The sequence below is a fragment of the Macrobrachium rosenbergii genome, chromosome 1 (assembly GCF_040412425.1).
Source record: "Macrobrachium rosenbergii isolate ZJJX-2024 chromosome 1, ASM4041242v1, whole genome shotgun sequence".
NCBI lineage: Eukaryota > Metazoa > Arthropoda > Malacostraca > Decapoda > Palaemonidae > Macrobrachium > Macrobrachium rosenbergii.
This window is the reverse complement of record NC_089741.1, coordinates 23266492-23290342: the sequence shown is the minus strand read 5'-3', so window position 1 is coordinate 23290342 and position 23851 is coordinate 23266492. Positions and strand designations below refer to the sequence as shown.

Here is a 23851-nt window from a genome sequence, read left to right as displayed (position 1 = left end):
CTTTGTTTGAAGATTTTCAGTAAGTTTTACAATGTTTAAGTATTTGTTGTTTACGGCAACTCAAATACTGATGATTCTGTATATGACTGTCTCTTGGAGAGAAGTATTTTGGCTCAGTCATAGGATTGAAAAGCTTTATTCGTTATATGTGGAGACTGCAATGCAAACCATAGCGAGTGGCTTAATTCAAATTCCACAGATCAACATGGCCAGTCTACTCTTGAGTTCTGTGAATCGTCCGATTTTGTCCAGCTGAGTGAGGAACCTATGCATATCTCTGGTAATAGATTAGACCTCATATTCACAGGTGTGTCCATTGAGATGGACAGATCTGTCAGTCGGTATATTCCTAATGCCACCGTTTGAAAAGCTTTCTGACTGAAATATAGTGTCAATTGGGATCACATTATCGAAGCCTATCAGGCACTTAATATTTTGGATGCGATATTAGATCCAAATCTGTAGAAGAATTTAAATGAAATTTTCATGGCTATTTTAGCAAGGTATGTACCTGGAAAGGTCATCAAGAATAGGACAAATGACCAGCCGTGGTTTGATGATACTTACACTGTAGATGAGCTTACCATGACAAACAGACCAAATTCATCACATGGAGACGAAATAATTCACATGAAAATGACGCCATGTTTATTGAGTCTCTCCGTGCAGCACACAGAATTTACTATATAGCTGAGAGAATTTACAAAAATTCCTTAAAGAGGAAACTTGAAGGAATTACTCAGCCTCATCTTTGATGGACCAAATTGGCATCTCCTATGTTTGGGTCAGGCTCGTCTTCCATTCCACCACTACTAACAGATGATGGTAGATTGGTTAATAGCCCTAAGGAAAAGGCTGAACTGCTTCATCGAGTTTTGGAAGCTAAGCAAAGAGCTGAGGATGTCCCTCTCCCTGATATTTGTCATCCTGAACCTCTTCTTACAAAATTGTCTTTTCGTTACAGGGATGTTTAAAAAATCCTTGATAATCTTGATAACTGGGTGGAGAAGATCCTGATAGTTTCTTCCCTTTGACTTTTAAAAAGTTTTCTAGTGTGTTGTCGCCTAATATTTGCAGATTCTATAGATTTTTATGTCTTTGTGGATGAGTGCTAGCTTAGTAATTCAGTGCCTCTTTTAAAGAGTGGCATATCTACAGACTGCAGTAACTATTTTCCTTGTGCTTTCCAGAGTTGCTGAAGAACTTATTAAAAAGCCCATAAAAAGCCACCATTCAAGTATGTGGAGTCCAAAGGATTGTTAACTGATAGTCAATGTGCATATTTAGTTTGGTGCCTGTGATGCTCTTTTAGATCTGACATGTCACTTGCAAAAGAACTTTGATAAGGGTTTTGGGTGTAGAGTACTTTAAATGGATTTCAGTGCGCCTTTCAATTTAGTAAATCATAAGGCACTTATTTATAAACTTAAGAATCTTGGAGTGGGTGTGTATATTATAGGATTACTTCAAGATTTCCTTACAGGTAGGCAGCAACGAGTTGCTGTTGATGGGATCTTTAGTGAACCAAGACCCATTGTGTCTGAAGTTCCAGAGGGTAGTGTTTATATACATACTGTATACACATTCTTAAATGCTGAATAGGTTGTTTGTCCCATCATGATGATCCATGCATTTCAATCAGCATTTACAGGAATAAATGTTGCCCTGTTTCTTGTTATGTTAAACTGAAATCCACTTCATTATAACGATACATTCAACCTGATGCTGAATATTGTCCGTAAGACAAGAAGCAAACTGAAACACCATAGACTTCTGTTAATATATATATATATGTGTGTGCGCTTGTTTGTTTGTGTGTATGTGTGTACATATACAAAATTATTCGTCACTTGTTTTCAGACCCTTATCCAACTCATCCTGTGCTGAACGCCGAAAATATATAATTGTTTAAAATAACTACACTAATGCATCTACTATCGGTTTAATTTCCTACCAGGATGTCGTTCTTCTGTTGCTCTTAACCTTTTCAATAATTATAATACCGAGCAACACTTAACTATAGCATCCTTTAGGCCCTTCTGACCACATGCTTGTTCTCACTTCAAGTTTGTATCCTCACTCATTCCCTTTTCCACTCGTCTTAAGTGATACCTTGAACGGATGAAGTGCATAATTTTTTTTTTATCATTTGGGGATAATTCCTATGTTCTCGTAACCTAACCTTGTGAAAACCCATATCACTAATGTGTTGGCGGATAGAACGGAGTTTTATACTCCATATCCTGTCACAACTCCATCTCCATCCAAGCCATGGTTTGTTTGCCATCCGACTAAACAGGATAAAGACAAGTGAAACAAGTTGGAAGGCAGTGTTTATCACAGAATCTTCATAGACTGAAGAATTATCATAATTGATATGCAACATTGAGTATTATATTGTATACACATATACATTGTATGTAAAATTGCATGCATGCTTGCCTGTGTAACCCAGAATGCCAGCACACAAGGAATGATTTATAAACACACTCGCTTGCTTGTAGAGACTAGACTGTTAGGGTACAAGGAAGGTAGGATAAGGATTAAGCTTGACTTAGAATGATCAAAAGTCCACGATTTTTACAGTACGTAGAACGGAATCACGAAGAGATTTCCAGCTGTTGTAAGAAGAGACAAGGGAAGTCAAGGAACTGTTCCAGAGATAGCTGGAAAAGGAAGAGGGCAATTCTTATGACCGTTTGAGATTGCTGGAAGAGGAAGAAATAAAGTCGTGTAACCGTTCCAGAGATTGCTGGAAGAAGGAAGGAATCAAGTCTTGGAACCGTTCCAGAGATTGCTGGAAGAAGGAAAGAATCAAATCGTGGAACCATTCCATAGATTGCTGGAAGAGGGAAGAAGGCAAGTAGTGGAACCATTCCAGAGATTGCTGGAAGAGGGAAGAAGGCAAGTAGTGGAACCGTTCCAGAGATTGCTGGAAGAAGGAAATATGGAAGAAAACAAGGCAAGTCTCAGAGCCGTCCCAAAGATTGTTGGAACAGAGAACAAGACAAGTTGCTAAACTATTCCAGAGATTACTAGAAGAAGGAACAAGGCAAGACGTGGTACCGTTCTAGAGATTGCTTGAAGAAGAAAGGCAAATTGCAGAACTGTTTCAGAGATGTGAGGAAGAAGAAACAATGCAAGTCGCGTAACTGTTCCAGAGATTGCCGAAAGAAGAAACAGGCTAAGTCGTGGAACCATTCCAGAGATTGCTGGAAGTAGGAACAAGGCAAGTCTCAGAATTGTTTCAGGGACTGCTGAAGAAGGGACAAGGCAAGTCTCGAGCTGTTCCAGAGATTGCCGGAAGGAACTGTTCAAAAATGAGAATTACCGGCTTTTGCAGAATAGGGGTGTGAAACGGCAGTGCCTTAACGGGCATTAAGTTGCCTCTTGTTAGCAGGAGAAGGAAGGTAAAGGATTCTTCCAGATCTATTGAGCATTGTCAAAAATAGTACCAACAGAAAATAGCAAGAAAACTTTATGCCGGAAAGAATGAAATCTGTAAAAGGGGTTGACAGTTGCGAGTCACTGATCACGTAATACAGTCCGTTCTATAAGGAAACGAAAATATGATGTACCCCAAATGCGACTGCAATATTCGAAAGTAGGGTGGATAATGGCACTATATAGCATTAAAACCCTCAGTTGTGTTTTTGCGTTACATATATCATTCTGTGCTACAGCCATTTCCTATAGTACACCATTGGGAAGGAGTCCTTATTGCACAAATATTTGATAAAAAAGATCGGTCCTACGCGACAGGTATCCTTGACATCTGTACAAAAAAGATTGTATATATGTTTATACTTCTCCCACTGTTAAAGATTATTTACACTTAGGCATTGCGCATTTGGTAGGAGCTTGTTGCCATTCACAACTATGTCCCAAGCCTAATGCAATAAATATATTTTTCCGTGACAGCAAGCAAGCAAACAAGACCAGGTTTGATTATCATCTATCAAAGATATGCTTTCTGATGTGGGATTGTTACGCTACTTCAAGACCCTGGTGGAACGTCGTTATCCTAGTATGGGACGGCAGGGATCTTGAGAGGGTCATTGGATTTATCTTTTTATTTCGCAGTCCACAAGTCTTGTACTACCCTAAGCATTGTCTTAATTCTGTCTGAAGAAAACTTGAAGGTCATTCAAGCACCAGTAATAGATATCTCTCCAGTTTTTAGGAAATTCGATTACAACATTATTTTTAGTCCATACGTAGTCGTTACACCAAGTTTAGTCTGATGTCCTTGCTATAAAGATGGTCGTTTAAGTACAACTTTGCAGTAACCTTTAGTTATTTAGTTTACTTTAGGTTATCTATATTTCAGGTAGCTTTCATGTTTATTCCTGGGGTATGCAAGGTAACATGTGCCTTATCATCTAGTTATACTGTTTTAGTTTTCTGTAAAAGAAAACTATTGAGATGGCTATTTGTCTCTCCGTCTGCACTTCTTCTGTCCGGCCTCAGATCTTAAAAACTACTAAGGCTAGAGGGCTGCATATTGATATGTTGATCATCCACCCCCCAATCATCAAATATACCAAATTGCAGCCCTTTATCCTCAGTAGTTTTTATTTAATTTAAGGTTAAAGTTAGCCATGATCATGCGTCTGGCACCACTATAGGTGCCAACAACACAGGCCACGACCGGGCCGTGGCTGAGAGTTTCATGGGCCGTATCCGAGAGTTTCATGCAGCATTATACGATGTACAGAAAACTCGATTGCGCCGAAGAAACTTCGGCGCATTTTTTACTCGTTTAGTAAGGACATGAATATTACATAATTAGGAAATCGCAGTCAAGGGGAGGTGCCAAACCTGCCCCGTGTGTCACGTTCTTTTGCAGGAACGGCAGCTGGAAACATCAGTATTTAACAGGACAGCCAAGCGCTGCTCTGGTATGCCTGATGCTCCTGTTGCTCAAAAGGGAATTTCCTTTTTCATTTTCTCGCTTGGTGCGGTTGCAGCATTTGTATCGTCTCTTTCAAAGTGTGTGTTGATATCCAGTATTTTGTGTCACGTTTAGTACTGGTCAAAGGGTCCCAGATATTAACTCGCTTGTTGGAGTATTTTTACATTCATATAGATGCAGTTGCAGGTGTATTGTACCATTTCTGTCATTCTTTCCAAATGTTGCAAGGTAGAACAAAGTGACGATGGGAATACTCCCACGTGTGACAACTGACTGTCCCTGCCAAGGACGGCTCCAAACCTTATGAAGTTAGTGCAATATGATTTTCGTTTAATGTTTTTATAAATGTAATTTTGATTTATTTCTTCGTGTTTTGGATACAAATTATAGTAATTTGTAAATACCACGTAAAATATGTTAGTATCCTCTTTCTGTAGACTTTTTCTTTACGATGTCTTCCATTAGTGGTGGACATTGATTGGCTGTTAGTAAAACTTAGATGGCGGTTTTTTTTAATAAACCAAACAATTTACATATAATTTTGTTTTGTTATAAATTATGTCCTATATTCTTAAGAAGATCCTTTTCCCGGTTCATCTCGAATCAGGGGATTCAAGATGAACCACTTTCTCTCTTCAGCGTGGATTGCCGAAGGCCTAAGCTTTCGCTACATGTTTTAACTACTTCACATGCTTTCTCTAGTCTGCTGCTAAGTGTCAGGAATTATCGGTTAAATTTCCTGAATGTTCAGAAGCCAGGGATTTATGTGATCATTCATTATCCTACACATTCTGATGGTTTATAAGTAAGTTTCTCCTTTTTGTGGTACTGTAACTAAGCGATCTTTCCCTCGTAAGAAGAACATGAGCTTGAAGTATTCCTATTTTTGTGGGATTCAGCTAGGCTTACCCAATCCATCCCACTGCAGTTTCCCCACACCTCAGTGACACTCCCCCCCTGCCCCCGGAAGAGTAAAGTTTTATGCTGAGGGCAGTGTGGGCCTAGAGACCATATTATTAGTACACTTTCCACCGCGGAAGCCTCATATGATCTCTCGTACTTGAATGCTAGAAAGACTAAACAAGAACAGAGTTGTCAGGGTGTGAACGTGGGAACTGATTCCAAAAATTGAGTACCATTTCAAATGGGGGAAGAAGATCCGAATTGGCGCACTTTTGGGTGTCTTAATGTTTACATTCTGATAGGTAAACATGTGAATTAAGATCATGCTCGAATGAGTATACATATTCTTGATCATGGTCGATTACGTATACATACATAATTTTCATGTTCTAATCATTACGTATATACGTCCTCATACATGTGCACAAGCACATGCAGTATTAGTTTCTACAAGACTGCAACTTGCTTACACTTTTCTGACAGATCAGGACACTTGGCCTCACTTCAGTAGATTTTCGATTTCTTTGTAGCTGACTCTCTGCTTAAAGGACAAAAGCTCTTTGAAGCTTCATCGTATATTGTGCCGGAATCCTTGATAGCAGGCAAGGTGCGGGATATTCTGTTCCAGAAGTGAATGGTGTAGGAACCTGGAAATCTCTGAAATTAGATAGAATTCTTATCAATTATGTTTTTATATTATTATTTTCATGCATCTATGGCGTATATATCGGATGCTAGGGAATACTACTGCATTTTTTGCGGTCAGGTGAAGCAAAGCTCTAATAGTCTCTCTCTCTCTCTCTCTCTCTCTCTCTCTCTCTCTCTCTCTCTCTCTCTCTCTCTCTCTCTCTCTCTCTCTGTATGTTTATGTGTGTGTATGTATATATATGTATAAATATAAATGTGTGACTTGATGAAACGGTATTTGCCAGTTAGAGGCTCATGTGAATTAAGTTATGAATCATATATTTTGGGAGAGCTACAAGAACAACACGATGAAAATTAAAGGAAGGTAGTCACTGGCGAATAACCCGTTTCAAGTCTGTCCTGACTCTTACTCCCTCGAGTCGCCTCTCTTTACTAGGTCTACGTAATGCTGGTATCACATGAGGCCTGATTCCTCTTTTCCAATAACTGCCAAGGCTCCCCAAAGTCTGCCCAAGAGGCCCTGCGAAATGAAACAATTGGATAAAGGAGGGGGGGGGGGCGTGTTCAGGAGCTCGGTGGGGGCGAGGGACTCGTACAGCCCCAGAGTGAACGACCTATTAGAACGGACAACTAATCGATAAATACCAGGTAAAACACTAAATTATTTGAGAGGAAAAATTTCCGTCCTCTTATGTGACTGGAGAGAATTGGTAACAATGAGGCCCTCAACCAATAAAATCAAACATTGATTTTTACTGACACCAGCATTATGTGGCCCGAGTGTGGAGTAGCGGCACGAGGGAGACACAAAGAGTTAGTTAAGATGCTTGAAAAGGGTGGTCGAGGTGCCTGCCAGGGATTGTCTTTCATCATTTTAATAATCGTGTCCTTGTTGTAGCTCATCCAAAATATATTCTATAATTTAATTCACGATCGTCTCATTGACAACCACCGTTTGACCAAATCTTGTATATATCTATATATTGTGTCTGTGTGTGTTTGTGTAATAGGATATATAATATATATACACTATGTATACATATATAAAACGCGGCTGTAGATACTGACCAGTGTCGGGTTTATTGCTAACCATGCCATCTCCAGAGGACTGATGACAAAGATGGCTTTGGTAGTAATAAAGCCAAAACTGTTTAATTTTTTCCATGTGTGATATACAATATATATACATATATATATATATATATATATATATATATATATATATATATATATATATATATATATATATATATATATAAATAAAAGCTGTTGCAGAGAAGAGCTTAGCTGAGATTTGAAAAACATCGTCAAGCATGAATGTTAAATATTATCAACATGAACATATATTTCAGAGAGCTTTTGTGAAGTATATAAAAGGCTAGACTAGAATTTGGATTTGGTTCTTCCTGAAGCATAGTACTAAAGCCTTAGGGGTACTGACCTCATGCATGTCTTTAACTGCTGTCTTCTGAAACAACATGGAATGAAGACGAGGCTGGATCGGGTTGAACGCTGTGAGGGGCAGGATCTTGGTACCGTCACACTCAAGGTCTTGGTGAAGTATGTCATCTTTGCAGACTGATCTTAATACGGCTGAGACTGTTTGAGGGCCGTTCATACCCCACACAGATGGCTAGAATTAATATCATAATGAGGTCATTAGTTATCAGTCGTATTTTGTCATGGGAATTGTGCTATTTGCTTTTGCCAGCTTTCAATTCCACTTGCAGTATTACAGATATTACAGTAACTGGAAAGTTATCTGAGGTAACGACAAACTGATTCATAAGATATAAAAATAACATAAGAGCATGTAAAATGCCCTCGCAAGAGTAACGTAAATGCCTCAAGTTCCTTACGTTGAAGTGTTCATTCAGGTAGAGCATGAATTTTTTCAGCATTTGATGATGCCGGTCGAAGTGAAAGTTGGCGCCATTGACGAGATTGAATATGGACATTCCTATAACGTTCCTAAGTCCGGTCACAGGGGATATGCAGATGACATCTGAATCGCTGTAGAATCCTCCGGCTTGCCAAACCATAGCCATGCGCATCATGTTGCTTAGATTAGCTGCTGGCCATTTTGCTGGAGGGCGGTTTTAGTTAATTATTGTGACTTGAGAAAACCATACCAAAAGGCTCATTAATTTTTTTTACTAGCATCTACAGAGAATGTCTACTTATAAAAAGAGAAAACCGAACCAAATGAAACAAAACAATAATCAGATAAAAAAAAAAAATAGGATCAACAGTTTGATGGCATTATAGCTCATCCAGAAACTTGAGTTTGAGCGTCAAGCCCTTTACTTCTTTAGCTCCAAGCCGTTGACCTGGAGAGCTCTTCCAAAGGCCTCAGTGAACGTCTTAGATTGAGACTTACTTGCGTTAGAGTACCAGGCGCCCGACCTGTATAATTCTTCCAACGGTGTTCCCTCGAAAACGTCATCCAGGTCCACTGTGACGAGTCTCAAGTTCTTGTACTTCTGGAGGAGCTGTTTCACCAGCCCATCGCTGAGGTCGACGACTGGGGAGGTCATTACGTACCATATTATTCCTTTTGGATTCTGCTGGGCCATACTGGGGATTGGGAAACATTCCAGCAGTTTCATTATATATATATATATGTATATATATATGTATATATGTGTATATATATATATATATATATATATATATATATATATATATATATATATAATAATGTGTGTGTGTGTGTGTGTGTGTGTGTGTATATTACTAACAGGACCTCATTCAAACTGGATGGTATGTAGTGGAGATATTTATTCAGAAAAGTTACAAGCTTTCTTGGACAAACAGTCCTCATTATCAAGTATCCGCACAGTGACCAGACGCATAGCCCGGCTGTATTTATATCTGTGTGCTGGGTACTTTATTCCTATAATTGCCTTCCTCCTCGTGACCTTGGGCTTTCTCTGCCCGCATCTTCATGCAGGTGTTCGTTTCCCGTGCGTCCTCTTGCGTTTTCCTTTTGTTTCCTTGCTACTGTGGAGTGTACAGTTTTTCTGGATATGCTGTCTTCGAAGCCATTTCCAGTGTTCCTTGCCATTGTGTTGTTAGCGCATGTTATGAAGGCGTTCTCTACAACCAGTCTTGCCTTTTTGTTGGTGTTCCTGTACAGAAAACTCTTATTTTCCCAATCTATTTTGTGGTCATTTTCCCAACAATGTTTGGCAACTGCTCACGTCTGATTATGATGTCTTATGTTCTGCATGTGTTGTTTGCTTCACTCTTTGCTGGATTTGCCAGTTTTGCCGTAGTACCCACCTTCACAGTCTAGACATGCTGCCATATATAACCCTCTCTTATCTCTTCCCCCTCTACCGACTTTTTGTTTCTATTTTATTCCTAATGGTGTTTTTGTAGCTGCCTATCTGTTTGAAATTATCTAGCTTCCTGTTGATGGGTGTAATCAAGTTGTTGTCCGGGACTGTAGCTATTTTCTTCCCTAACAAATGTTCCTTTTCTATCCTTTCCCTCTCCTCAAAATAGTTTTTTCTTTCCTTGGTGTGTGCCTGATCCCACCAATACTTAGGGTATCCTAATCTCCTAAAACTCTCCCTCAGGTATTCCAGCTCTTCATCTAAGAATTTGGGACTGCAAATCCTATGAGCGCTAATGGTCAACCCTGTCATTACTCCTATTTTTATTTCTTTTCTGTGACTGGAGAACATATGTATGTATGAATTGGTGTGTCTCTTCTTCCTGTATATCTTGAATTTTAAATTTTCCCTTTCCCTCTTTACCAGGACATCCAAGAAAGGAATTTCTCTCTCCTTCTCTTCTTCTGTTGTGAACTTGATGTGTTCATTAATAAACTAAATGAACACATAAGTTCACAATAGAAGAAGAGGAGGAGGGAGAAATTCCTTTCTTGGATGTCCTGGTAAAGAGGGAAAGGGAAAATTTAAAATACAAGGTATACAGGAAGAAGACACACACCAATTCATACATACATACATATGTTCTCCAGTCATAGGAAAGAAATAAAAATAGGATTAATGACAGGGTTGGCCATTAGCGCTTATAGGATTTGCAGTCCCAGATTCTAAAATGAAGAGCTGGAATACCTGAGGGAGAGTTTTCGGAGATTAGGATACCCTAAGTATTGATGGGAGCAGGCACACATCAAGGCAAGAAAATCTATTTTGGGGAGAGGGAAAGGATAGAAAAGGAACATTTGGTAGGGAAGAAAATAATTACAGTCCCGGACAACAACTCTATTACACCCATCAACAGGAAGCTAGATAAATTTAAAATTGATAGGCAGCTACAAAAACACCATTAGGAATAAAACAGAAACAAAAAGTCGGTAGAGGGGGAAGAGATAAGAGATAAGGGTATATATGGCAGCATGTCTGATCTGTGAAGATGGGTATTATGGCGAAACTGGCAAATCCAGTAAAGAGCGAAGCAAACAACACATGCAGAACATAAGACATTGTAATCAGACGTCGGCAGTTGCCAAACGTTGTTGGGAAAGTGACCATAAAATAGACTGGGAAAATATAAGTTTTCTGTACAGGAACACCAACAAAACGGCTAGGCTGGTTGTAGAGAACGCCTTCGTAACATGTGCTAACAACACAATGGCAGGGAACACTGGAAACGGCTTTGAAGACAGCATATCAAGAAAAATTGTACACTCCACAGTATCAAGGAAACAAAAGAAAAACGCAAGAGGACGTACGGGAAACGAACACCTGGATGAAGATGCGGGCAGAGAAAGCCCAAGGTCACGAGGAAGGGGTCACACAGGAGGAGGAAGGCGATTATAGGATTAAAGTACCCAGCACACAGATATAAATACAGCTGGACTAGTGTCTGGTCACCATATGAATGCTTGATAATGAGGACTGTTTGTCCAAGAAAGATTGTAGCTTTTTCTGAATAAATATCTCCACTAGATACAATCCAGTTTGAATGAGCTCCTGTTAGTAATTCTACTAATGCACAGAACAATTGTGTATGTGATAGTTAATATATATAATATATATTACATATGTATATATACATACAGTATATACATATATATTGTGTGTACATGTACATATATACTACAGTTTTTACCTGAATAGTATAAAGGAATGTATATATATATACATATACATATATATTACACACACACATATATATATGTATATTACATATATAATATACATATATATAAAATAGTGTATATATATATATATATATATATATATATATACAAGTGTATATATATATATATATATATATATATATATATATATATATATATATATATATATATATATATATATATATATCTTCTTCTTCTTTTACTTTTAATGTGCTTTTATTCCCATTTTTGTATGGGGTAAGCATGATGCCTTCTTTTGAAGGACTTTTTGATTTGGCTTTGGGGTAGACCTGTGGTCCCGATCGGCTGCCCTGCCTGACATCGCTTAGACCCCGGTACGTATGTTTCATGTATCATACCCGACCCAACGCCCTTTCTTCCCAGCAGCGAGAAGTTATTGCGCGGGTATGGCGAGAGTTCGAGACGTGTGAGATGTTTGTTATGTTTTTAGAAGGTGTTGTAGTGGCTTTGTTTTGTGTGTGTATTTAGTCTGTAACATCCATTTGCTTTTAAGCAAACCTATCCGTTGATTACATATATAATCCCGGGATGTCTACACGGATAGCAAAGTGTCTGCCTCTCTGACCAGTCGGCTGCGGGTTTTGAACCGCGCCACAGACCCTCTGAAGTCCGAAGCTGCTGCTGTAACCGACTGAGCCACCGAGGCTCTCTCTCTATATATTATATATATATATATATATATATATATATATATATATATATATATATATATATATATATATATATATATACATATATACAGGGGTGTATATATATATATATATATTGTTACGTGTGAGAGTCTTGGTTGATCATGTATTATTCAATTTACGTAATTTTACGGCCCTGCAAACCAAGATTACACGTAACCTGCCACTTGAAGCCAAAAGTTAACCTCAAAGACAGACATTAATTAGCCAAAGGTCGCCAGTTAAGGGTTATTAACCTTAACAAAGAATATTTGAGATGAATTTGATTTTAAACGCAACGGTTCTTCCAAACATTCGGACGCGAGGCATACAAAAGCATCGAGGTTTAACCTGATTTTGCTTACCCTAAATCCTAGGTATTTTACTGGAATAACGGGGTTGAAGTAACAACATAATAATTTGGCTTAATCTAGACTTCGTGAACACATATACCGTAAGTGGTGGCTGAAGGGGAACAAAGGAAATTTGAAATACAGAAAACAAAGGATAAAAGAATGGGCGAAGTTTTGAACAAAAGCGACTTTACCTTAGGACGAACGTTGTGCGCATCAACGACCGACGTGGAGTTCTTGCAATTGTTTCTTCACTTCACTAATAGAATAATAGACAAAGAAAGGGGGAAGAGGTCCAACTGGACGTGTTATCTCTCCGAAAGCTTGGTTCTCTCTGTCGTTCCCTGACCGAGCCTAGGTCAAAAACAGGCACCCCAGGTGTCCACGTTCTTGTTAAAACATTCGCCAAGAGACAGGTAGGAAGGAAAAAGGGACCTTAGGACCACCTATTCTTAAGGCTGATAGGGAAATTTTCCTATAGGGTAAAGGCCTAACTTACCTATCCCGTTCTCCAACGGACGTTAAGGTTTGAACTGAAGACGCACTAGCGTGGGACAAAGCAATTTCCCTGTCTCAGTCAGGCTGATATTTCTATCCCTAAATGTTCGAGGGCGAACAGCGTAAATATTTATAAAAGCTCCCCCTTTAAGAGGGCCTTCACTCCCTTTTCGGGCGTGAAGGTCTATACTAAGCAAGCTGTTCGCCTCTCGTAGGTTACTCTCCTTCCCTGAGCAGATTAGTCCTGGTTAGCCTACCTAGCTACAGAACTACCTAACCCTAGATAGGATATGAGCTATAATTACTACTTAACCTAATTCTAATAGTACTAGAAGGTGCTCACGGTTATTATAGGCTACCTCCTACAATCATGATGTGTTTTAGACCTAGCCTAGTGGTACGTTCTATGATATTCCCTAGCCTAACCTATCCTAACCCGACTGTAGCACCAACATAAGAGTTAATATTCTAACTAAATTACAACATGGTTTATGTTTAATACAATTAAAATTTACTAGTTAATTCATGAGGGTTGCCTCATATGATAAATGGGTGCCTCACTGAGGTCTTAGGCCATGCGTGTCACGAGCATCGTGGCTCGTTTCACAATAGTTAAGATTACTGAAATTAGTTAGGCTACTTACATGATTACTGCGGCTCGGTGGTAAGTGGAAGGAACACGGCTACTAAATTGATGTACTGTACTTCAAGGTGGCCTAGGCTAGGTACAAATAGAAGGAAGAGATCACACTGGCTACCTTCTCTGGGCAAGGGGCCAGGATCACTCTTAGATGTTAGGGCACTGTGCCGAGAGGGCACTAGTGCCAGGATGAGCTTATAGCTCGCAACTACTGGGCTCTCTTCCGCCCCTTCTTCTTCTTCTTCGGTTTCCTCCAAGGCCTATCAGTAGCTGGCCTAGCAGGTGATGAGAGCACCGACTCCGGGACAGGCCAGAAGGGCTAGCGGGCGCGAAGTCAGGGGCAACTGCAAAAGCTGCGGGAGGACTCCCTACTCCGGCTGCTGCGACAACCGGAGCGAGCGATCTCGACTTCTGCGTCCGAGGATGCCAGTTCCTGGTCTTCCAAGGGAGGGGTACCATTTCGATCCTCCAGGGGTTCATCCCTGGATTCAAATTTTGCAAAGAAGAATCTTGCAAAGAAGAAGTTTCGGGTGCTGGAGGCTCTCCAGTCGCGATGATCAACTGCATGGGGAATCCTAAATCTCCCGGAGGAGGATTCACCTCATGATTTAGACCCGGCATAGGGCCTTTTCCATTGGTAGCTCAACGTCCGGGACGGACGGAGTCTGGCACTGCTCAGTGCTCGCAAGTGGCACTGGCAGCAGTTGAGGTCAGGCATGCCTGATGAGGGGTCCGGAGGTGCACTACCTCGCGGACGACTTGTGGTTGGCTGCGGCAGAGATTCCTGCCCCAGCGGGGAGATCGTAGCCTCTCCTAGAGTTTTGTTCGGGGCGTCCCGCTGGGCGTTGCTTGCTTGGGCAGCCCTCCCAATTTGTGGAGTGGTCTGCCCGCTTGCACGTCCTGCAGCGGTACTGCTCCTCCTGAATTTCTCTTCGCGGAAGGGGAAGACCTCTTGGTGGGCCAGCCCTTCGCGATTGGAGAGGGCTAGGCCTGAAATAGGTTGGGTGGCGCCCCTTCCGCGGACCACTTTGGTGGGCGGAAGGTGGAGGTTTGTCATTTTTGGGAGTTACAACTGGGGCCTCCGTGGAGGAGGTAACGTGGCTGCGAAGTGGCGTTGGTAACGGGCTTCCGCAGAGAAGATCCCGACCCAACAAGAAGACCACTCCGGGCCGAATTCCACCTACCACGCCAAGGCGGTGGGGTATCGTGCCCCAAGGCGTCATAACCTGGAGTTGGACAGTAGGAACGGTGATGGTGTGGCCTCTATCCACTTCATTTCCCACGCGTTTCTTCGTCAACCATGGCACCGGCTGGCACTTGGGCCCTAGTGATCAGGCTAATGTCTGCCGCAGTGTCTACTGTGACCGGAAGGGTCACGGGCAGGCTAGTGCTCTGAAGAGGGGCCACCGAGATGTACTGGGTTTCCAGTCTCTCGGGGTAAAGGATCCGGTGCGGACCAGCAGCAGAAAATGAAGTGCTGATTAGGTTGACAAATTTGGTGGTGGGGACATGATGTGGACAGGCCGGAGATCCAGCATTGTAGTGGCTAGCAGCCCCACAGGATTTGCACGGGCCTTTTGGATGGGCTCGGTGGCCTGCAGTAACTGTTGGAGGAGAGGGCTGAGCGGATGAATCGGGAGCGGAGTTCTGGCTGGTAGGGTTAGGCTGCTTATTAGTGCCGAGTTTGTATCGGCACTCAGCTTCAGCATGGCCCCCCTTCTTGCAATAGTTGCACAGGGTCTTGCTAGGCAGTCCATTCTTCGGGCGAGTGGAGTTCGAGAGGTAGGCCGGAGGGATGATTCGCTTCTGAGAGGTGCTATGCGACTGATTGAAGGTTTCCCACGAATCAGCCATGCGACAAGCTTCCATAAGTGTGGAGGGCTGTTTATCGTTAAGATATACTGCAAGGGGCCCTGGCACACATTGGAAAAGGTCTTCTAGCATGGTCCGATTGAAAAGATCCTCCAACGTCGTGCAGGCCAAGGAGTCGAACCAGCGCGTACCGGACTGGGTTTTGTGACATGCCCATTCCGTCCAAGACCAGCCGACTTCCTTGGCAAGACCTCGGAACCGTTGTCTCCATTTTTCTGGGGTTATTTCGTAGGCCTTTGTAATGACTCTATGAACTTCCGCCATGTTGCCTCTCTGGCTCTTTTCCAGTGAGCGAAGCGCTGCCTTGGCTTTTCCCTCCATATGTTTGGCTAGTATTAAGGCTCTCTCCGTCTCCGTGGTGCTGTAGTTATCGAAAAGAGCCTCGATCTCCTCCAGCCATGCTTCTGGCTCGTCCTCAGTCCACTTGGGGACTAGAGAATTGATGCTCGAAATTGGAGCGTTTGATGCAGCAGGTGTAGGACTGGAGGCTTGATGGCTAGCCATAGCTTCGGCATTCTCCATTTTCGCTCTCTCAAGCTCGAGCTCCTTCTCCTTTAGGGCTAACTCAGTTTCCTTGCAGGCTAACTCATGCTGTCTCCTTCTTTCTTCTCTTTCCTCTTCATACTGCCTTTGCTCGGCGTCATACACCCTTCGTTCTTCTTCATACTTCCTCTGCTCGGCTTCATACTTCCTCTGCTCGAGTCTTTCTTCCTTCTCCCGCTTGGCCAAGTCGTCCACTTGCTCCTTAACCCAGGTAGTAAGTTCCGAGCCGGTGAGACCTGCCGCCGTCCCCAGCCCCAGGAAAGTTTTATAATGCTCTGCTGCCATGGTTCTGGTGGGGAAGGCCGTCTAACCGGGTCGAGTGGGCGCATTTGGGCAGCGAGGAAGTGTCTCTTCAATGAAGTGGCACCCTTTCAAAAGGTGGCACTGTAGTTTGGGTGTGCCGTGTACAGGTCACACTGGTGGCACTCAGTATCCCTAGGCACTGGTGCAGGTTAGGTTCCAGAAGAACTTTCTCTTCTGTGTTCCCTTTTGGTTTTGTTTTATTTATTTTTCTGGATTCTTGCTTGGTGGCACTTATGGTGCCAATGTGTTCCTAGGGACCCTCTACTGGAGTCCAACTAGGCTATATGGGAGGAAAGGCACTCTACACCCCCTGCAGAGTGCAACAATCGAATGAGAGAGAAAGGGAAGGTAAAAGAGAGAGAGAGAGAGAGAGAGAGAGAGAGAGAGAGAGAGAGAGAGAGAGAGAGAGAGAGAGAGAGAGAGTAAGCTATTCAAGTGATGAGTGCTGCAAATTATTGGCACTGTGGAATAAAGTGAATTTGGTTTTTTTTTTTCTTAAAGATCCTCGTGAGTGGCTGGTCCCAGTACCGGCCCCAGTGCTGGCCCCTTCTTTTTTTTTTCAGAGGGTGAAAACTACTGTTTGCTTCGGTCTGGATAGCAGGCCTCACTCGTGACCGACAGTTTATCACTGTATCGTAATTACTCTTAACTTGTCCTCATCTATTGTGGGACAGAGGTGTTTCTTTTATTTGGTTAAAGTATTCGAATTAATTAGCCTAGTGTCGGCCGTTCTTTCTTTGAAGAGGGTCACGTACACTTAGGTTAGGAATGCTTACTTGAATGACGAGAGAGAGAGAGAGAGAGAGAGAGAGAGAGAGAGAGAGAGAGAGATTTTCAATCAGCTAATTTCTTGCTGCTTGAGAACATGTAAACAAAGATTTTATACATGCACAATGGCATGGATCTTAATAAAATGATATAGATGCGTCGTCTTGGCTTCCTTAGGGATTACTTTATTATCTTAATTTTCCCGGGAGCCGACGTCACAAAAGTTTATCGTAAAATTTTAAATTTTCTTTATATGATTTTATAGTAGGTATTCGTATAGGAACTTGTTATTACTCCTAACTAAGGCCTAACTTTCCCTGCCTAAATTATCTTTTGGTTTTTTCCTAGCTAAGATATTAGGAGGTGGGTTCGCTACGAAAAGCAAAAAAAAAATATATGACCCAAGAGTGGCTCGGGCAGAGTCTGGTCACAATAACAAGGTCGTTGAGATGGCGGCCAAGGTCCCGTTAGGCCTAAATTTCAAAACAGCCTCGGCCGGCGAAGGAAACCCCAAAATGGCCGTTCTCTCACAAACAGTTCAAACAAATTCAAAACAACGCAACAAATGCAGGTATCCAGATTTTACTTTAAATATACCAATCATGCATAGCGTTTTACGTTACGGATGGAAAACTAAATTACCAAACAACTTTGTGTCTTTTGTTATCGTTCTCTCGCGGTGAAACATCCTCGGCAAACAATGGAATAGATTTGCGTGATTTGGAACGGACCAAATTTACTTTACTGAAAATGTATTTTATGATACAATTACTACTTCGTTCGTTCGCCACTTCACTGACACGGTTTTGAATGATTCCCGCTATATGCAAACAATAACGATCGGAATTGCCGACGCGATTACTACATTACTTTGTGTACATGAAATGGGCTCCGCTTTTTCGGCCTTAGGATTCGTTTCTTGAACGACTTCTCTCACGGTCCGAACACAGTAAAATGCCCCTTTCTTAAACGACACAAATTGTGATTCGCTCTGCTCTAGTCGCACCCTTCCTACCTACGGCTAATTCTCACTACCTGTTATTATAACTATTCTCTTTACTGCTTATTATTATGCCTCGTTCCTGGTTTGGAAGAATGAAATGGAATTCAATATCTGACTTTTTTTTTTTTTTTTTTTTTTTGAATTAATGTAATTTTAATTTCCTTTTCTCCAGATTCTTTCTCGAAAATGTACTTTAGATTCTATTAAGGTCGCCAATGTTACGTGTGAGAGTCTTGGTTGATCATGTATTATTCAATTTACGTAATTTTTACGGCCCTGCAAACCAAGATTACACGTAACCTGCCACTTGAAGCCAAAAGTTAACCTCAAAGACAGACGTTAATTAGCCAAAGGTCGCCAGTTAAGGGTTATTAACCTTAACAAAGAATATTTGAGATGAATTTGATTTTAAACGCAACGGTTCTTCCAAACATTCGGACGCTTGAGGCATACAAAAGCATCGAGATTTAACCTGATTTTGCTTACCCTAAATCCTAGGTATTTTACTGGAATAACGGGGTTGAAGCTAACAACATAATAATTTGGCTTAATCTAGACTTCGTGAACACATATACCGTAAGTGGTGGCTGAAGGGGGAACAAAGGAAATTTGAAATACAGAAAACAAAGGATAAAAGAATGGGCGAAGTTTTGAACAAAAAGCGACTTTACCTTAGGACGAACGTTGTGCGCATCAACGACCGACGTGGAGTTCTTGCAATTGTTTCTTCACTTCACTAATAGAATAATAGACAAAGAAAGGGGGAAGAGGTCCAACTGGACGTGTTATCTCTCCGAAAGCTTGGTTCTCTCTGTCGTTCCCTGACCGAGCCTAGGTCAAAAACAGGCACCCCAGGTGTCCACGTTCTTGTTAAAACATTCGCCAAGAGACAGGTAGGAAGGAAAAAGGGACCTTAGGACCACCTATTCTTAAGGCTGATAGGGAAATTTTCCTATAGGGTAAAGGCCTAACTTACCTATCCCGTTCTCCAACGGACGTTAAGGTTTGAACTGAAGACGCACTAGCGTGGGACAAAGCAATTTCCCTGTCTCAGTCAGGCTGATATTTCTATCCCTAAATGTTCGAGGGCGAACAGCGTAAATATTTATAAAAATATATATATATATAATTATATTTCTATTGAAGTTAATGGCATAGTTCACAGATACTCTGTTTATCAAGACTGAATCAGTCTGTACTTCTTTTTCTCTATAGGGAAGCTTCTCAGGAATATGGATAAATTATTCCAAATTCTTTCCATTCACTTATTCTAGCCGATGGAATGTTTCCTTGGTCATCGGCAACATCTTCAGGGCTGAATTATAAATTGGCATACAAAGTTTTTATTGTTGCATCCAGACTTTTGAAATTTTAAAAATAAGGGTGCAGAATTTCTATCGGTCAGTGGGTCTCATTCTCTTTCTAGTGTTGTGGGTGGCAGCTTGGGCATTCCTGGTGCTCCATAAGACGTGTCCTGTGCTGCTGCTTGCAGCAAAGGGTGTTGACAACGGTGTGATTTCGGTCCCAGGCCAATATTCTTGATTAGCTTTGTTGTCAGCAGTTGTGTCCTGGGGTGTTCTGTTGCTTGTGTCTCCCTTTGGATTCTCACGGATGGACCTTTTCTTCCCTTCATCAAGGAAACCACAGGACATGTTCTTCTGTAAATTTAACACAGGCTATTGATTTACACACAGCTGCTTCTACTTACAGTCTATTGAACTGGGCCTCTCTGTGCACGACCTCTGTTCTTTCTGAGTATTCTTTGAGTGACGGAACACTGCTGATAACTAAGCAAATCAAGACTATTGGCTAGTGACCGGAATCACGCCCTTTACTGCAGCCGCAGCAGAGGACGCATCCTACAGAACACCATATATGTCCGTGCTGCCGCCCAGACCAGCACCCCAATGACGTTATGTTTAAAATTCAAAAGTCTGCATGGACTAATAAAAAACCTTGTATGTCAATTCGTAATTTAGTCCAAAATACGTCGCCGATGAGTGAGGAAACGGTCCATCGACTAGAATAAGTAAATGGATAGAATCTTGAATAATTTTTCCTTATTTCTGAGAAGCTCCCTGAAGAGAAAAAGAAGTATAGTCTTGATAAAAAAGATGGTATCTGTGAACAATGCCATTAACTTCAATAGAAATTGCATAAGAGAGAAAATATGCCCAAACAGCATATATGTATGTAGATAGATAGAGACTAGTTTTTGCCCCAATTATTCAACTATGTACAGCAATGCATTTCACAGTTTTTTTTACTTGAAGTAAAATATATCTAACTTTCTGTCCCTCTTTCTATGCAGGGAGATTAGGATAGAAATTATTTTATGTGCTCCTTCCTAGTAAACATTCTCGATTGTATGTAATTTCTTGATTGGAAATTCCCAGTAGAAATTTATAACTAGTGAACCTAATTTGATCCAGACTACCATAAGACACCTTCAGTTAATGAAACATCGCAAGTTCCCTTGTATTAGTACAACGAACCATTCAATCGACACGTCGCAAATACCAGAACTACATGTCAGCCTTATTTCTGTACCTCTCCACACTGCACCAGGACCGATAGTTGGGTTTCGAGTCGCAAGATGTCTCTATCAGGAAGATGTTAAAAGCCCCCTCTGCCTTCCATTCAGTCTCATTCCTGGAAAAGTAGTGTCTATAAATGAGTGTTTCGTATTATTTTATGTTAGAAGAAAGGTACATGAACTGTTGGCTTGAAGATTTCATCTTACGTATAAAAAATAGTTAACTTAGTAGTAATAGCTACAATACCGTCTTGACTAATCTGTCTCTTAATTAAAAAATACCCATCGTAGCATGAGTCTTGAAATGGAGAAACAAAGCGACAGTTATGCATGGGTACAGATATATTAAAAATTGAAACTAAACAGTGAGCTTTCGAGAATCTGTACGATTCCTCTTTTTCAGTCTGACGCGGTGGTGTAAACTTCGCTTGCTTTGAGTTTTTACGGTTTTACTTTGTTATTAATGTTATATCACCGCGTCAGATTGAAAAGTGGAATTGTACAGATTCTTGAAAGCTGTCTGTTTAGGTTATATTAGAATATATTTGTACCCATACATAACTGTGGATTTGTTTCTCCAATCTATTTCTCAATCATAGTTCCGTAATGAGAAGTACTAACCCAAATTTTTAACCAGGTATGTGTTCGAATGTCACTTAGGAGGAGCATTTTTTTCGTCAATTTTCTTTCGTATTTCAAAGCCTTCTGTGGAAACCAAATCCAAAATGTTCGGGAACAAAATGTGTGAATTACTGTGGCTGTTGCAACGCAGGATTGTGATTGTGGTTGCTGGATTTTATATAAAACATGAACTATTTTCAGAAGTAAGTGCAAGAGGGCATAAAAGCAGTCACCTGAAGAAATTATTCAGCCTGAGGAGAGCAGAATCGGCAGTCGTACTTTTGTGGGAACAAAAGACGCTGCCATTACTGTTGCCAGTCACAAGACCGTTCATGATATATTCTTTTGGATTTGCTTTTGGTGTGTGGTCTTGGACGTCCTGCAATGTTGTCGAACTTCGCAGCAGTCTGTTGAAGTGCCTCTCAGCTTTATAGACGCCTGCAGTAAGGATGGAAGGTGAGGTTTCAATCTGAATTAGTTCAACTGGAAATCTTGTAATCCTTAAGCATCTTGTAGCGGGGTTTGCCAAATAAAAACTGCATAGTGTGACGTTAAGAGGACGTTTTGTTTCACTGGAATTCAACAGCTGCATAATAACAGTCATGAACTGCATATGAAAATCGTGTAGATATTTTTTACGAAAACCACTTGATGGTCTGCGGTCTCATATGCAGTTTTCCCCCTTCCCTAAATGTTCTAAGGTATTTTATAAAATCAGCTAAACAAATAAATGAATAGAGATATGATTCACGAGTCCAGTATTATTAGGAGTTATGAGTGGTAGTTCACTTTACTTGTGTATGTACAAGAATATATCAAGTACGAACACACAGGAGACAGGACGCACTTCTAGGCTCTAAGGCCACCATGCCAGATCCTTAGGATTAACTGTTGTTCTAAGGTATTCCGCTGTACCCAGAATAACAGGGCAAAAAAAAAAGATGTTAATCATAAACATATTTATGAAATGTCTGGCTTATGTTTGTTTCTTTAATTGTCTGTTATTTGCGTCTCACTTAGTCTGAGTTAATTTGGAATTCTCTTAAAGCTTCTGTTTTTCTTTTAATGATTTTGTATAACTTTCCTTCCTTTAAGGGCCAGAAAGGTCCATCGCTCCCCCATGGTTTAAGCCCCACCCTTTTCCTTCCCCTCTCCTCTTCCTGTCTCTCTGGGACTGGGATAGATCGGGATATTTTGTGCTGTGAGGTCAGCTGGACTATAGATTATAATTACTAATTCAGACGGTGGAGACATATGGTCCTCCCTCCCTTGCTCTACCTATTTGTGATTCGCTTCTTTCAGGGTCCCAGTATCAAGTTATATTTATTCATTATTTATCACTCCTTTTTCCTGTTCTCCGTTTACCCTCATTACCCTACTCATGCTAACGCTCAGTGATAACTTTTTCCCTTTTACAAAAATCTTTGCATGAAGACAAAATAAAACTAAGTTCTTACCGTAGGATGCGAAGCCGTATATGGTTCCAAGGAACAGAAAGGCTACGAAGAATCTTTTGAATTTCGTCAGCCGAGAGAAGCTGCTCATTTTCTCGATGAAGTGTCCCCGTTTTCAATTCTTGGATGACCTGCAACCCATGAATACCGAATACTGTTTACATTATGCATCACTCTGTAAGTCATCACTCCTTCTACTTCTGTATGATCAAGTGTTAATTGAACTGAGAGAGAGAGAGAGAGAGAGAGAGAGAGAGAGAGAGAGAGAGAGAGAGAGAATGAATTTACCACTATGATTCAAGCACAGTCATAATGCACCCTGGAAGAAGTACAGAGCCCAGTGGAAAAACTGTTACATATTGAATCTTCAATTTACGATGTTGGAAGCCCACCATACCTTGTGCGATTATTTTTTTACATCATCCCCATAGAAGTGAGTAATGCTTTTAATTTTAATAACGGGATTTACCCAAAATTTTGATTAAAATGTGATTGAACAAAATTGGATAGTTTGGTTTTAAAGGTACTGGAGGGGCAATAGAAGATTAATTTCATTCATAGAATGCTGAACTTTACTATAACACCAAGAATATAAATTATATATATGAAGAAGCAACTTTATAGCTGTAAAATAAAATTCTTGATAAAGCTTATTATTACATAAATGGTAAATGATAATCAGTTGGACATTGCAATTATATACATGTATCGTAAATTTTCTGAGAGCCCTTAGTGCCATTAATTGATTTTGTTGTCTCGGAGCATTTGAGTTTTTCACTGCGGACGTTTTTCTTAATTTGGTTCTGGTTACACTTTCTAAAGAAAGTTCTGTATCGCATAAAAAATGTTACAACATCTAGTGGTAGAACTACAAATTTTGTAATTTCACCAATTCCCGGCCAGTAGACACGTATTTCCTGTAGTTTTGAATATTTACAACTGGTATTCAGTAGAACAGAAAAAAGTTATAACTGGTGACTTATGTT

At 40.8% G+C, this 23851-nt stretch overlaps 1 protein-coding gene across 3 annotated transcripts in view; it reads left to right on the top strand.

The window, feature by feature from the left end:
• Positions 1 to 23851, top strand: part of LOC136841773 (cuticle protein 19-like) — a 414507-nt gene that overhangs the window by 129314 nt on the left and 261342 nt on the right. Inside the window, exons 6-7 of one of the 3 annotated variants that reach the window (XR_010854103.1) lie at positions 21616 to 21867; positions 22874 to 23027. The gene's annotated coding sequence lies outside the window, so the exon portion shown is untranslated. Of the gene's footprint in view, positions 1 to 21612; positions 21868 to 22873; positions 23028 to 23851 lie in introns of those variants that run through there. The other 2 variants (XR_010854095.1, XR_010854140.1) reach the window with 2 other exon arrangements.